This window comes from Triturus cristatus, chromosome 1_2, assembly GCF_964204655.1.
Source record: "Triturus cristatus chromosome 1_2, aTriCri1.1, whole genome shotgun sequence".
Classification (NCBI taxonomy): Eukaryota; Metazoa; Chordata; class Amphibia; order Caudata; family Salamandridae; genus Triturus; species Triturus cristatus.
The window spans coordinates 995,437,060-995,454,363 of NC_140580.1; the positions used below are offsets into that span (position 1 = coordinate 995,437,060).

Genomic DNA, 17,304 nt, shown 5'->3' on the forward strand with positions numbered 1-17,304 from the left:
AAATTTATCCAAGCAAGCGACAACGAGCTTTTGAATCTGCGTCAGGACAATAAGGATTTATTGTCCTACATCACATCCTTTAATAGGTTGATTGCAGAGACTTAATGGCCAGATGAGAAAAGAACATCACTTTTTTATCGTGGCCTTCGGGATGATTTAAAAGATATACTTGCTCAAATCGTTGATCTGCCACCTGATTGTGTTGAATTTATTGATTTGGTGGTCCGGTTGGATCATCGTCTGGGGGAAAGAAAGAGTGAAAGAACTCGTGGAGATATGCCCAGAGTTGTTGTGGTAAAAAATGAGAAAAAAGAAACACCTAATCACAATGCTTCTTCTGATCATACAGAACCTATGCAGATTGGGGGGATTAGGGGACCTTTGTCCAAGGAGGAGAAAGACAGGAGACGTCGTCTAAATCTCTGTTTGTATTGTGGGAAATCCGGACATTTAGTTCGGGACTGTTTGGGGAAGAATACCCCCAAGAAAGCAATTGGCATGATTGAATCCCCGCTTCCCGTTGTTGAAACTAAACTTCCTGGCCCGATAAGGATTGAGGCCTCCTTATCGAGCACAAGCAACGGTTTGGCCTCTTACCACTGTTTAGGAAACACCATGACATCTGCACCACGTCATTTAACTTTGATTGTTACTTTGCTCTTTTCTACCCAGATTCGAAAGGTTATTCCTATATTGTTAGATACTGGGGCTACCGGTAATTTTATGGACATAGGTTTAGCCAAAACCTTAAATATTCCAACCATCAAGAAAGAAACCCCTGAACCTGTACGTGCCGTTGATGGGTCAGAGCTATCTTCGGGTTTAATACATTATCAGACCTCCCCTTTAACCATGATCTGCGCTGACGGACACACTGAACAAATCTGCTTTGATCTTATTGACACTCCTGTGTTTGGAGCCATATTGGGCATCCCATGGCTTCAATTGCACAATCCAAAAATAGATTGGATCAAACGCACAGTAACATTGGATTCAGCTCATTGTTGGCAGAAATGCTATTCAACTGAACATCACCCTATAACACCATTACACTGTGCCTCTGTGATAGAGGATCCAGAATTGGCAATAGAGGAAATGTCAGAAATATCTTTACCCAAACAAAACAATGACTTTCATGATGTTTTTTCCGAACAACAGGCAACTCAGCTACCACCTCACCGGTCCTACGACTGCTTAATAGATTTACTTCCTGAAGCTACCCTGCCATGCAGTCGTGTGTATGCCTTGTCTGAACCTGAGACCAAATATTTGCGTGAATATTTGGATGATTTGTTACTAAAGGGGTTTATTCGACATTCTACATCCCGTTAGTTCTCCGCTCTTTTTCATCCCGAAAAAGAACAAAGAGCTCCGCGCCTGTATTGACTAGCGCGCCATAAATAAAGTGACGGTAAAAAAATCGATATCCACTCCCACTGATACCGGTATTATTAGATCAGGTACGTCATTCAACCATCTTTACCAAGTTAGATCTGAGAGGTGCTTATCACCTGATTAGGGTCAAAGATGGAGACGAGTGGAAGACAGCTTTTAGGACGAAGTTCGGTCTCCTGCAGTATTTCCATTTTTTATCAATGATGTGCTGCAGGACTTTCTGGATGTCTTCGTAATAGTTTACATAGACGATATCCTTCATTTCTCCTCGTCAACCGAAGAACATGTAGAACATGTCCGCACTGTGTTACAGCGGCTAAGAGAACATCAACTATTCGTTAAGTTAGAGAAATGCGTTTTCCACGCGACCCGCATTGAATTTTTGGGTTATGTGATTTCTCCCAATGGCATTGCTATGGATGATTCTAAGGTACAGGCCATTTTAAAATGGGAAACACCCAGATCCCTTAAGGATATTCAACGCTTTCTGGGTCTTGCCAATTTTTATCGGCGTTTTATTCCTCAGTTTTCTACAGTTGTGTCACCCATTACGCACTTACTCAAGAAGGGAGTTACATTTCATTGGTCCCCAGCAGCAGAAGAATCATTTCAGAAACTCAAGCAGACCTTCACAGAAGCTCCACTGTTACATCATCCTGATCCATTGCAACCTTTCTATGTGGAGGCCGACGCATCTCAAATTGCTGTTGGCGGTATGCTATCCCAGAGAGATCCTATATCAGGCCTTTTGCATCCGGTAGCCACTTTTCTAAAAAACTCCTGCCTGCTGAGCAGAATTATACGGTGGCTGAGCGTGAATTATTAGCCATCAAACTTGCATTTCACGAGTGGTGACATTTGCTCGGAGCTCGTCACACAATAACAATTTACACTGATCACCGTAAATTGCAGTTCTATCAAAATGTCAAAGCACTTTCACCACGCCAACTTCGTTGGCTTTTGTTTTTCAACGAATTTGATTTTGTGATTACATATAGACCTGGAAAAGAACAGCACAAAGCAGACACACTGTCACGATTAAATTTTCCTACTCCTGACAAAGGTACTGATACACCTACTACGATTATTCCAGAACATAAAATCATTGCCATTCGTGCTCCAAAAGATTTCTTAGCTCAGGTTCAAGTAGCACACCAAAGAGAATCCAAACCTTCTCAAACAGTAAAAAGGGGGGACTTATTGTATCATGATAGTCGTTTATATATCCCCACACAGGAGTTGCGTGATACTATTTTATACTGGCATCATGACGCGGCGTTAGCCGGTCATCCAGGATCAAAGAAAACTGTAGAATTATGTCAGAGAGATTTCTGGTGGCCCACATTAATACCTGATGTCGAAAACTACGTCAAAACCTGTCCAAACTGTGTGCAATCTAAAACCCCTCATCTTGCGCCTGCTGGATTACTACAATCAATGTCCATTCCACCTGCACCTTGGCATACATTAAGTATGGATTTTATCACTAGTCTACCCACATCCAATGGATTTTCCACCGTATGGGTAGTAGTTGATTATTTAACTAAAATGGCACACTTTGTCCCGTTGAAACACATGCCGTCGGCAAAGGAGTTAACAGACCTGTTTTTACAACATGTGGTCAAACTACATGGATTACCAACAAGTATTGTATCCGATAGGGGATCATTGTTTGTTTCTAGGTTTTGGCGAAGTTTTTGTTCCTCCATGAAAATTGATGTCTGTCTTTCCTCCGCTTACTATCCTCAAACGGATGGACAGACGGAACAACATAATCAAACCCTTGAACAAACATTACGTTGTTTTCTTATTACTTTAACCACAGAATGGGATAAAGCTTTACCATTAGCAGAATTTGTGTATAATAATTCAGCCCATTCTGCTACAGGAATATCACCTTTTTATTGTGTATTCGGTTATCATCCTAGAATGCTCCCAATAGTGCAGACATCTACTATGAGTCAGGTTCCGGCAGTCCATGATCATCAGAACCACTTAGTACAGATCCAGACACAAGCTAAAAAACATCTAGAGTCATATCAACAACAGGTGAAAAAACAGGCAGATAAACACAGGTTACCTGCTCCACAGTATTCAGCAGGAGACCAGGTATGGCTTTCGACAAAAAATCTGCACATTGCTGGGTACCGTAAATTAAACCCAAGATTCTTGGGCCCTTTTGCTATTATCAAAATGATTTATCCTGTGACTGTAAAATTGGATCTGCCTTCAGATTATAAGATCCATCCGGTTTTTCACGTCTCTCTAATTCGTCCATACTCTCCCACCACTCGGACAGGTCCACCTCCACCACCTATTAAGATACAAGGAGAATGGCAATTTGAAGTAGCCAAGGTTTTAGATGCTAAAAGAATACGAGGTGTGTTACATTACTTATTGGCATGGAAAGGATACGGTGTGGATGACAATTCATGGGAACCCACCTCTTCTGTCCATGCCCCTCGACTGGTGCGACAGTTCCACCAGCAAAATCCCTCCAAACCACGACCGGTGACAGGACTTTTAGGTGGGAGGACTGTCAGGAATCCCCATCTCACAAGGAACAGTATACCCTGTGTTATCTCTCAACACCCATATGGTGGTCGAATTAGTCATGTTGCTGTTAGTTTATAGAACTGCATCTTATATTATGTTTTATTTTGTGATGATTTTGCCTATGCTTGTTTATTGATTTTTCCTATGCTTGTTTATTGCCTTGTTTATTGCTTGTGCCAATGCGTGTTATTACATTGTTTACAACTTTGAACTTTGCCAATGCTAATGGAGAACCGGGGGTCTGAAAACATGAGTCATGGCATTTAAATGCACTGAGCCTGTTGACATTGCAACTATGTCTCTAGGCAACTGCAGCTTCTCAGTGTAAACAGGTGGCAAGGAGTCATAATTGCACACCTTGTGTTACACCCCAGACACGCCCAGGAATTAGCTATAAATAGCCACATCCATCTGTTAAGCATTGCTTGGCTTTTTGCTTCCTGACTCGAGGAGGAAATTCCCCAGAGCCTTTCCTCATCACTGCCTGAAAGGAACTCACCAAAGCCTCTTCTTCAGTAATTGGAGCTGTCTGCAAGGATTTCCTCCATGTCTTCGAGCCGGCTCAAGACAACAAGGACATTCCAAGGATCCAAGGACATCATGTGCAAGAGCTGAGTGTTAAAAAAACTGGTTATCACTTAGTCTGCTTGCGCGCGCTTGTGTATTTAGAGTGTTAACCCTTCATTTGGAATATTTAGAGTGTTAACTCTTCATTTTGAGGCTTAATCTTGACATTTCACATCATCAGTGTGTGTGACAGCAATGTTAACTCTTTACTAGTTGACAATAACTTTGGATTTTTGGCTTCCGAGTTTTTTGGCTGCATTTTAAAAGCGACTACAATTTACCTTTTGCATTTTCTGCACATTATGCTTGACATTTGATTCAAGCTTTTCTGGCTGCATTTAAAGCGCAATGGATCCTTATATTCAGTGACTATTTGTAAGCAGCTGACAGGCTTTTGATAGTAATTTGAGCAGAATCTTCTGAGGACATATCCAGGCGCATAGTTTATGCAGATCCTAGTTTATGCATTACTACAAACACAATCAGGTGAGATATACGGCGTGTACAGTATACGGAGTGTAAATCAGGATAAAGAATACATGTCTAATGCATATAAATGTTTTCTATTTCATAGAATCTTGTTTTAACATCATTGTGTTTATTGAGAGAACATCTTTTATGAATATTGAAAACGTCCCAACATAAAGAAAGGCAATTAGGACAACGTAGTACAAGATATTTGTATTAGAATAGGAGTTAGGGTCTGTATAAGTAATATGCTCTTTATATATTTTTAGGTATAGTCAAGATTGCTTTTGCCGTACCAGATTCCGTATCCTGACTGGCCCAGGCGGTGAAGTGTAGCAGTCTCTCTTTCTTCTTTGTCTCTCATCCCAAATCCCCTTCCCTCTTTGGACACCTGCCAGGGCTCCTGTGTTTCTCAGCAGCGCTGAGAGGTGTTCAGGGGGTGTTGAGGAACAGTCATCGCCCCTGCGGACGGACCTGGATTTCAGGTGAGTGGCTGGACTCCACAGTGGTAGCCCTCTGATAAGCCAATTTTTCTTTTCTCCAGAGGATTGGTATGAATGTGTCCAGTATCCGAGTAGATAGCAATTTCTGTTTCGGATCCGGTGCGAATTCGGTTCGAGACTCTTTAGTTGCTGTACCTTCTTTAGAAGTTGATCTCGCCGTCGAGAGTTTTGTCTCCAAAGTTTTCGGCTCAAAGTTTTTGGCTCTAAAGGTTTAGCTTTCCGCAATGGCGGAACGGAGACCAGAAGGTGTTTCGGTTTCGACGCCGAAGGTTTCGGGTCGGCACCAGCGTGGGAACGGGTCGAGCCCGAACCGGAAAACTGTTTGTGCTTCGAAACTTTTTCTCAGTGCCAATCTTGGCCCGAAGGTAGAGGAGGGACCGGAGCCTTTTTCTTGTAAAGGAGATGATAGGGGAATGAAGGCTCTTTACTCACGGTCCGTTATGCCGGGGTCAAGTCTTCGGCATCGGAGTCAGCGTCGGATACGGAGATGTGCTCCTCGTGCATCTCGGCTTCCTGCGCTTGCGATTCTTCTTGATTAGACTCTTCTGCGAAGAGGTCCGGCGCAGGGTCGCTTTGCTGGTACATTTCGTGACGTAGAGCTCGGCGATCACGGAGGGTTTTCTTCGAACGGAATGACTGGCACGCATCGCAGTCTTTCTTGTCGTGTTCCGGGGATAGGCCAAAGGTTGCACACCTCGTGCAAGTCGGTGCGTGGGAACTTAACGCAACACCTTGGACATAACTTGAATGGAGTCCATTCCATCAGCTGCGACTGATCCTGGTGTGGGTATGTCCAACAGCCTTCCACGAATGTTCCGGCCAAAGGTTTTCGAGAGTAAACGATACGCGGAGGTGGGGAAGCGCGGTCGATTAACAATACCGTCGAGGGTAGTGGATTGCGTGTCGAAGGGGGCCCGAAGAACGGTGCCAAACCGGAGGGCAACAATTCACATCTGAACCTGATGGCAGAAAAAACAATCTAACAATGGAGTCGATGCCCATGCGCACTATCACCTACCTCGTGACTGGAAAGACTTCTCAGAAGAAAAGCAAAGTGCAAACATACAGACCCAACACTAGATGGTGATCTATGCAAAAGCATATGATCCACAGCTCATATGCCTCGAACATACATATTTTTATAACTACACTGTGTGGTTCTTTTTCACTTAACCAATACCTTAAGATTAAGTATTAGTAAAACAAGCTGCTTTACACTCCTTCTGGACTAAGCCTGAATACTGCACTCCCAAGCTACCACTTCCAGAGCTTTATACGGTTGTCTAAGACCACTAAAATCACCATAAGGGTTGTCTGGTGTAGTGCAGGGTGCTACACTTACATAAGTGAGCACCACATACTAATCCAGCTTCTCACAGAACCTCTTAACCTTAATTTTTTATAATAGGCCATTGGGAGTTTGAGGATTGCTATAAGAAACCATTGAGGTGCTTCACTTCAAGACTATGTAGACTGGCCTCTGGAAATTAAGGCACGCTGACTTGCATGCAGGCACTGGTAAAGGGGCGGAACTTCCAGCTCATGACAGGCATCTGCACTACTTAAACATTGTGAAGGCAAATTAAAGCTCTCTTTTTTCTACATCTTGCTGTGGATCACGATTGCTCACTTACTAGTTTCCCACCAGCAGCGATTAGGTTCATAGGGGTCTGGTTAATTGAAGCTGATGTATACTGTGCCGCTAACCGTGATTGCAAAAATCTTTTTATTAAAACGGATACTAAAGACTAGTACAGTGTGTCCCAAAATGTATAGAACCATGACCTACGTTTTAGAACAACACATTTTTGCAACCTACCTAGCATTAATGGACATGGGGCAAGGGTAGTTTTTTAAATGCAATAGTAGAAGTTAATAGTCAAAATTTCGTCTGTACAATTTTTGTGGTTCCCTCTAACTACAATTGTTTGCAAATTTCACAACCTTGCCCTTCAATATGTCTTCATCAGACTATGTACAAGATAAAGATTCGCCCATAAAAGTGGCAGATGGTGAACTGCACTAGAGCAGGAACACTTTTCAGAGGAGGGTCCTGGCCTGTGGCATTTGTTCACCAAAATCTTGGTGTTTATACTAATGATTTAACAAATATGAAAACCCCTTTTGCAGCAGAGTATGGGGTAAGGCCTCATATCCATAGGTGTGTTAAAAAGTGGTCAAGTGGTGCATTTTGCACTCCATATATATGTATGTGTATATATTACCTACTGGCGGTTGCCAGTTGGTAGTTATAGTTAGGAAAAAGTTTCCATAAGAAGAACATTTTTTGATTTGCCAATAAATTTGGCGTCTTTTGATGAATCCTCACGCAATTTTTAAAGCTAGTTAGACACTCACTTTAGCTGCGATCTTGAAAATTTGGTGGTGATCCGTCAAGCGGGGGCCAAGAACACAGTGGAGGCCCCAAAATGCTTTTTCCCAAATGTTAATTTCCATAGGAAACGTTAGACACGGCTACAACCTGAACTGCTGAACGGAATTACACAAAATTTGGCAGAAAGGTAGATGTCAGACTGGATCCGGAAAAATTTCCGCAGCAGCACCTCTGCGTGCCAGGGGGCAGCGCCGCCTGGCTCCGCCCTGACGTCGTCCACGGACATGACGTCAGCGGAGCCATACATGCCCCTCCCGGCGCAACGACATCAGTTTTCGTCAGAGAAACTTTTCCGCGTCAGAACGCAGAGCCATCACCAAAAAACTGTGAGAATATGGGAACAGTGTGCAAAAATGATGAAGAAATTGACAGGTGAGACAGAGCAGCGCTCTGAAGAGCCACCCAGCAAGAGCAAAGGCTCAATCAATGTTAAAGGGGGACCAGGGTGTGGAAAAACAGCCTCTCTGAGGATAGAAAGTCCACATCCTGAAAGTAAAACCGTGAAGGAAAACAGGTCCGGAACACTAGATTAAGGAGAATTCACCACAAGACCTCAACAGAAAGAGACATCGTAATCCCAATCAAAGATCCACAATGTACATAGCCAATAGACCTGAAGGAAAGGCCGAGGTGGCAAAGACCACAAGGAAATGCAGAAGGGGAAAGCAGGATGGTGGGAAAAAGCATCAATAGATTTCACACCCTACAATCCAGGCCAAGGACTGGAAGGAACACATGATCTATGAACAGACAGCCTAATTTTAGAGAATGGGCGGGAAGGAGCAGAGAAACTGAACAAATCAGTCTGTGTTGGAGTGAGAGGATATTACCCTGCAAAAGGGCAAGCCACCCCAAGGGAGGCGAGTATAGAAAAGCCCCTACTTGAAAAGGTCCTCGCAGAATGGGGAAGATGGGAGGGCGTAAAGGAATCTGCGGCTAGACTATGTCTCAACCAGATACATCGTTACCGAAGGTAAGTAACTCATTCATCTGATAGAGTCGTCTAGCCGCAGATTCCTTAACTCAGAATAGATACTAAAGCCATACCCATGGAGAAGGCGGGTCTGCAACTGAACCCCACCAAGTTCCCGTGAGAACTTAGTCTTCCAAAAGGTGAGTAAAACAGCACTGTCAACCTTTGGGACAAACGATAGTGAGGACAGTAATGTAGCGCAGTGAACCGCCAGACCAGGAAGCTCTAAAGAGAGTGGAAAACACTGGGAGGCAAAGGCACCAGAAGCTGTTAAGAACAGCACACAAACCCCTTTGTGTATTCCTGGGTTGAAAGAAGGAAAGGACAGAGCCAGGATGCCCGTGGCAAGGTGAGAGGCTATAACTTTGAAAAAGGGGTTTGAGGGATCCACAGGACCCGAGGTGGCGACAGAAAGCAAAAGCAATTACCGGTCGACCAAGCAGAACAGTGGAAAAAAGGGCACTGTAGAACCTGCACCTGCAAAGACATGTGGGGCAGCAGTGGCAAGAGACTGACCCTTCTCCAGCAAGTGCCAGCATGGAAGAAAACATATACTAGATATGCTGGAGGAAAAAGGAAGGTCATGACTTCGCAAGAAGTGGAGCTGAACCGAGGCTTTGAGAGAGCCGCTGAAGCAACGTGTCGCCTGCAGCAAAGCCTTGTGACGGTAACTGGCATGACAGAGACATCGCACACCGGTGTAATATGTACAACCACGAAAAGGAGCTCTGTGGAACCTGCACCAGCAAGACACAAGTGACAGCAGCGGCAGGATGCCAATCCACGGCCATAAGGCACCGGTAGTACTAAGGCCAAAGACACGCTGGGACTGAAGCGGTGTGTCACAACCTGTAAAAAGGGCAAATGACAAGCAATCAAGCCTCAACGAACAAGAGCGAAACCCGGAAGGCACCTAAGCCTACCAGAAGGTAGCTAAGCATACAGTGTGGATGCTGGAACCATACGAAGTAAGCAAGGACCTCCTGAAGCAGAGCGTGAGCAGCCCAGAAGCGCACAACAGCAAGAGCTGGCGGAACAAGCAAACTGGGCCAGAACCACGGACACCGCATACATGAAAGAGCCTGCACGTATCCGCCTGGTAAGAACACAGAGCAGATATAGAGCAGGAGGAAAAACATGAAACCATGAAGCATGACCCAACAAGAGTCTAGAGTATACTGAAATAAATCGCAGTCATGGGGAAACTGAGTAGGACAATGTCCAAAGCAGTAAGGAACCCATGCCCCGTGCCCGAGAGGAACAACAGTCCCCTGCAAGACAGAGTAGGGGGAAAAAACTAGTTACGACAGTGGAAAAAGTGGGGACAAATGTTAAGGTCCCGGACCCCAAGAAGCGAGTAGTACAAGGAAAACACGCCTCTTTGAGAGTGTACAGCAAGAACTTAAGCAAAAGCGTGGAAACCCTCGTACGGAAACAGCAGGGATTATGGAAACTGCTGCAGGATAAGTGGCCAGAAGGAGGTCTCGACCACGCACACCAGGTTCTGATGCACCACAGACGGACCACCCAGACTTGCAATAGAGCAATGCTGTACAAGGATCACTGTAGGAATAAACAAGTGGCACCCAGCAGGATGTCCACGGGGAGACTCCATAGGAGCGTACCAAGGCAAAGGCAGAACCTGATGCCAGCAAACACCCCACATAGGGTAAGGCTAATCCCCGGTCCGGGTGTCCTCTTGGGCTAAGCACACAGTCAGAGGACCGAAAAACAAGAGAAGCAGCGGAACGGCTGTACTGGACGAACAAGAAATGGCTAACTAGCCATGAACAGTATCCAGCAGTAAAACTAACCGGTATATTAGGTTGGGTGCCTTAAAAGGAGGCATAGACTATGGCCCCAAGATTTACTGCAGCCCGGACAAGAGACGGGAGACCGCCGAATCCGCATGGCGGTCAAAAAGATCCACCCCATTGAACGACAGATCTCTGAGGGCATCCCGAATATGATCAGGAAAGCAACTGTGGCGCAGCCAAGCATGGCGGCGTAAAGCCACAGCGCGAGCAAGGACCCGTCCCATAGAGTCAGTTGCATCAAAGTAAGACCGAAGGGAGAATTGTGCCATGCTCCTGCCATGCAGCAGAAGACGAAGCAATTCTGTCCGTGGCCCCTCGGAAACAGAAGGGAGAAGGTTCACAAAGAGCTGAGGATGCACGCGAAAACACACAGGCCGTATTTAAAGCCCAGACGCCTGCGCTGGCAGAGGCGAACAGCCGGCGGCCACAATCGTCCAGCCACCTAGACTTCCTGGTGAGAGGTAACAATGGCAATGTGGGTGAAGACTGTAAATTAAAAGCTGCCTATTTTAAAGAAGTAGAATTTTAATCAGGCTCACCCAGCTTTCCTGTACCTCCAATTGTTGAAGGCTGATTGTATCTTTTTTATTGTGTGCTATCTGAAATCCACTGTGAGAACCAGGGCTTGTGTGGATAAATAGCTGCCCATTCACCAATCTATTGTGGAGATAAATGTTTACGAAGGCTAGGATACCCGTCTGGGTACTGCTATTTTAAAGGGTCCACTGTTGGATATCGAACTGTGTATTTTTGCCAGAGTTCACTATGGGAGGATGTGCAACGGTTTTATAATATTTAATTGGCTTGCAATTTCATGGAATCATGTGTTTTAATGTAATTTGGATGTTCTGTGACTTTCATGGTTTTCTTCACGTGAAACCGAATAAAGTTTATTTGAATTGATTTGAAAGAAAGGGCACAGTTACTCAAACCTAAAATTCAAGGCGCTGCAAAGGAGGAGAGAATGGGGTTTGTGTCAAAATTCTCTACAAAAAGTACTAAAATTAAACAAGTTATTCACAAGTACTGGCCTTTACTTCAAGCAGAAACGGACTTTAGGGGAATATTTCAACAACTTCCCATTTTTGCTTACCAACGCACAAATAACTTGAAGCAATTACTTAACAAGAGTACTAGCATATCCGAACAAAAGCATACAGGCACTGTTCCGTGCCATAATTGTGGAAATTGCAATCACATCATAAGAGGCACTACCATCATGCATCCCACTTAAGGCACTCCAATCAGATTGAGAGTGACAGCAACCTGCGACACCAATAATGTAGTTTACCTTTTGAAGTGCCCGTGCGGATTACCATATGTAGGGAAGACTGAACGAAAAATCTAAGTACGCCTTGCAGAACACAAAAGCAACATATGGATGAGAAACAAAAATCAACAGAAGCAGTGCACTTTTCCAACATGAATCACAACATCAGCCAGCTTAGATATAGGGTGTTAGAACAGATAAAAGAAAAGGAAGGAAGAGACAATAAGAAACTTCTACAGTGTGAAACCTATTGGATAAACAAACTTAATTCCATGCACCCAAATGGGTAGAACGAACGTTTAGAATTCAGCTGCTTTTTGTAACATCCATGACTGTATTGAACTGAGGTTTGATTATTATTGTAAGCATTGTTTTGAATGTCATTGTAATTTAATTTTTTCCTGTTCTCCCACTAAACACACTAGGTTCACCCAGTGCTTGTTTTCACATTACCTGATGATTAGAGGTTGGTCGCTCGCACAACGTTTATTTCATTCGTTTTCTTTTTGGTATTGGATATTTTGATTTTCATGCGTATATCCGAGTCACGACTTATTAGGTGTTGACTCGTTTTTTATCACAAACTCCTCGATATTAGGATAGCTCGTAGTAGCGGACTTCTATCTTCTTATTTTCTTTTGGAACACTTTTTGTGACATTCATGCTGACTCGGTTTTGACTACGAATGGTGACACACACGTTTTTCATTGTCATGGCAACAGGGTAGTCTGTTGTTGCTGACTATTGTTACTCGCGGTTCACTTGCTGTGATTCACTGTATTTACTTCCGGGGCACTAGTGCTCTCCATAAAGAAGCTTTTCTCAAAGGGATTACAGAGGCTAATACCGCGTGTTCGCCGGTATGTGATGTAAGGGTGTCTTCCACAGGACTATAAGTTTGTTATCAGACACTTTCACCGCGTTTGAGCGGTTGCTTTCACATTGATTAACTTATTATCATGTTGAGTACCAAGCGCGGTCGTATGCACTTCGGTTGGCTTTCTTTCTTTTTTTAAATTCACCACGATTGTCTCTTTTGTGCACAATTTCACCAGTGGATTTTTGGTGTTTAGATCCAGTATTATTCGTATATGGTTTTGACACGGGGCACCATTACTATTACTTTGTTCACGATCTCAGTCAACATTATTTCCGCCATATTTTCATACACAGCATGTACAGGTATTCGTCAGATCTTGGATTAAAAATAATGGATTACATTCCCTGTAGAAATTACCCCCTGATGAAGGGCAGAGCCCGAAATGCATTGGGGTTTCTGGAGTTCCTGTAACCTAAGATGATTATTGCTATACTCATGCGCATATGAGATGAATCATATGAAGAAGGAATTTGATGAAACAATACAATCAATATATATGATGAATAAATCAGTCTGAAAATTATCAAGTGGATTACAATTTTGTTGAAGCGACAAGTTCACAAAGTTTGCTATTTGAGTTCATTCTTTCCTTTTTTTTTGTAATAAATTTTTTATTATTTGCAATTTCCCTCTCAACATCATCTCCTTCACATATGTTGCATACAATACACAGTTATAAATTGCTCTCCCCTTCTCACCTACCAAGTTTTTATGCTGTGTAACCATAGGAGTTCACGTTATTATCCATGCCACTGTTTCCTGCGTCCCGCGGACTCTTAGCATTCATCACACACTAATATCTACTTCACTCCGCCCTCCCAAACAACAAAACTACTACCCCCTCCCGCCCCTACCCCTACCCCCTCCCTCCAGTGTGCTCCCCCAATAGTTGCCATTCTCAATGTGTCTGGACCTATAGGTGTGAGCCTACCATGTGCCTTTGCTGTTGCCCGGCCTCTCTTCCCTATGCTACCCGGTACTCTCCTCTTCCACTGCGCTTCCAGTCTCCGCGTTCCCTCCTGTACTCTCTGCGACCCGTGGTCTAGTGGCAGGCCGGCTCATCTTCCTGGTCTCTGTCAGACCTGCGCAGTGCTTCAACTAGAGCTTCCCAAGCTCGCGCCACTTCCAACATCGTCTCTTTCTGGTACCTATGCACCAGTCGTAGCTTGATCACACTTTCACTCGCCGCCCACTTAAGGAGTTCGTGTTTCCACGTCTGCACTCTAGGTCCCTGACTATGCTTCCAATGGCTGGTTATCTCCCTTTTAGCTAATATCAGTCCCAAACTATTGCGCTTTGTACGCGGAAACCAATGCAACAAGCTCACCGCCATATCTTTATTAAGTGTTCGCTCTGTTGCCAGCTCCAGTGCCGTAAGTACGTCGTTCCCATATACAGTCAGATTCGGGCAGGACCACAGCATATGCTGAAAGTCTGCATCTTCTGTTCCACATCTAGGGCAGTCAGCCTTGTCTACCCCAAAGAACTGCTTAATATGTTTCGGGTCATATACGCCCTATTTAGCATTTTAAAACTGTATTAGCTGTAACCTAGCATTCCTCGTGCTCTTCCATGCTCTTTCTACTAGCTTGGGCCAAGTAGTGTCCGGAATGTCCCTCCCCAAGTCCTGTTCCCACTTCTCCTTTAGGCGATCCATCGGCTGCCTTCCCTCTTGTTCCATTCTCCTATTAAGGCACGTGACAGCCTTGAAAGTACCAGCCGCCATAGCTACATATTGGCAGATTAACGATGTCTTTGGTTCTGATAGCCCCATCTTCCACCTGCGTTGGATCGCCGCTACTAGCGCCGCGTGCAATAAGTAGTGTCCCCACGGTAGGTCAAACCTATCTCGTAAGCTCGAGAACAGCAATAAGACACCGTCATCATAGAGGTCACCCACCATAAATAGTCCCTGCTTCTCCCAAGTCCCCAATGCGGACCAATCTCCACCATGGTGGTAGCGCTGTACACGCCCCTATCGGGATTTCAGGTGCGTAGGGGCACTCCGCTCCATGCTTTTTGTTACTCCGAATCCAACAACGTTGCATTGTTCTCTCCTCATTCGTAATGGTATCTCTACGCAGTCGTTGCCCCATCAGGATATAGGAAAGCACATGTCTCGGTACCCAGCAGTTATGGCCTGGGTTGGGCCCTCTAAACGTCGCCGCCACCGCATGCGTGAGTCATTGGAGCTGGGCTGCCAGATAATACCTTTCAAAGTCCGGCACTGCCCAACCCCCTGCTGCCCTGGGGCGCATCATTGTGTCTAGTGCAACCCGCCTCCTACCGGCTCCCCACAACAAGTCTCCCACCATCATTTTCAACTGCCTGAACATCGCCCCGGGTATCCATACTGGGAGAGTCCTGTAAAAATAAAACAATCTTGGCAATACTACCATTTTTAGCAAGACCACCCTCCCTGCCACCGACATCTTCAAAGCAGTCCAGAACTCCATACTCCCTTTAATTCCACGGAATGCCCGGCTAATGTTGCTTTCCAGGAGCCCATCTTGTGTATGATAAATGAGGACTCCCAAGTAGGGCAGGCACTGCGCCTCCCATCGGATCCCTTGCACCTGGGGCAGCGCCTGTAGGTTCGGGCTCACCGGAAATAGACAAGTCTTCGACCAATTAACCCGCAGCCCCGATCTATTCCCATACCCAGTCAACAAGTGCTTTGCCGCCGTTAGAGCCTCTTCAGTGTCCTCCAAAAACATTAAGAGGTCGTCTGCAGACAGCGAGATGTAGTGCGCATTCTCCTGTAGCACTAGGCCCCGGTACTGCTCTCCCGTGCGCGCCAGCATAGCTAGTGGTTCTATTGCTATTGCAAATAGCAGCGGGGAGAGGGAGCAGCCCTGCCTAGGCCCCCGTTCTACGTTGTATGCCCGAGAAATTGTTGCTCCCGTTCTCACTCTAGTCATGGCCCCATTGTAGAGAATCCGGGTCCATCTCGCGTAGTCGTCCCCTATTCTGATTTTCCCCATCACATAATGTAAGAAAGACCATTCCAGGCTGTCAAAGGCCTTTTCAATATCTATCGCCAGTACCACCGCTCCCAGGGTAATGTCTCGGTGTTCCTCCAATACACGCAGGAGGCGTCTGATATTGCCGGACGTATTCCGTTTGGGGATAAACTCCCCCTGATCACTGTGAACTAAGGAGGTCATATATGGGAGCAGGCGCGTTGCCAGTATCTTACTTAGTATTTTATAATCCACTGTTAACATTGAGAGCGGTCTATACGCTGTCAGCTCGGCAGAGTCTTTGCCTGGTTTTAGAATGGGGATTATATTAGCCTCCCGCGTAGTGGTTGGCAGCATTCCCGTCGTCCGGGCCTGTTTGTACAGCGCCTGCAGCCGGGGGGCCAGTATATCCAGATATGTAGCGTAGAACTCGATTGGTAGCCCATCAACTCCCGGGGTCTTATTTCGGGCCATTTGCTTAATGGCTGACTTAATTTCCCCTAACGATATCTCTTGTCCTAGTGCTAACGATTGTTCCTCTTCCAGCTGGGGCCAGACCAGCCCTACAAAGTAGCTCTCCAGTTCTTCAACATCAACTTCCCCCAGGCTACTATACAATGTTGCGTAATAGCGCGCGAACATGTTATTGATTCCCCGTTGGGTATAGTCCATTGTTGCTGCCGGTGTGCGGTTCCCCAGGATTGGCGCCCCTCCATTATCAGGAGCGACAAGCTGCGCTAAGAGCCTACCTGTTTTGTCCCCCTCGTCATGCATTCGCACTCTATATGCTTTAGAATCAAACGACCTGAGCCTTTCAACTTGCTGCGCTATCTCCTCCCTCGCTCCCGCCACCTCCGTTTGATCCCTTCCCCTTGCATGACTACGCCTTTCTGCTTCTCGCAACCTCTCGTCCGCTCTCTGGACCTCATCAAGTAAGATTTTCCGTACCCCCACCTTCTTAGAGAGGCACATCCCTCGGACAACTAACTTGAAAGCCTCCCATTCTGCTGCTAATGTGGTCGCTGTATTTTCATTTTCATTAAAATAATGGAGGATCCCCTGCTGGAGCTCGTCCTTAAACACCGGGTCCTCCAGTATTTCAGGGCTCAGCCGTCATGTTGGAATCAACGCCCGTTCTTTATGCCATCCCAAGTTGGTCAGCAGGGGATTATGATCTGACACTGTTTTGGCCAAGTATTCACTGTGCTGCACTTTCACACAGACATCAGGCGTTCACAGCATCGCATCCAGCCTCACATGCAAATCATGCAGCCCCGAGTAATACGAGTAATCTCGTTCTTGCTGATGCTGTTCCCGCCATATATCCACTAAGTTCCAATTTGACTGCCATCTTCGCCTCTTATCCGCAAGTCTTGCCCTCGCCGACTCAGGTAACGGCGGGTGAGACCTATCCATAGTCACATCCAACACTGAGTTGAAATCCCCCCCTAGAAGCATCGAGCCCGGCGCATGCACAGCTATAGCCCCGGACAAGCGGTCAAAGAAACTGCCTTGGT

General features: G+C 45.5%; 1 protein-coding gene across 1 annotated transcript in view; it reads right to left on the reverse strand.

The window, feature by feature from the left end:
• DPP7 (dipeptidyl peptidase 7) overlaps positions 1 to 17,304 on the reverse strand; it is a 1,979,246-nt gene that overhangs the window by 416,462 nt on the left and 1,545,480 nt on the right. The gene's annotated exons all lie outside the window — the stretch shown is intronic.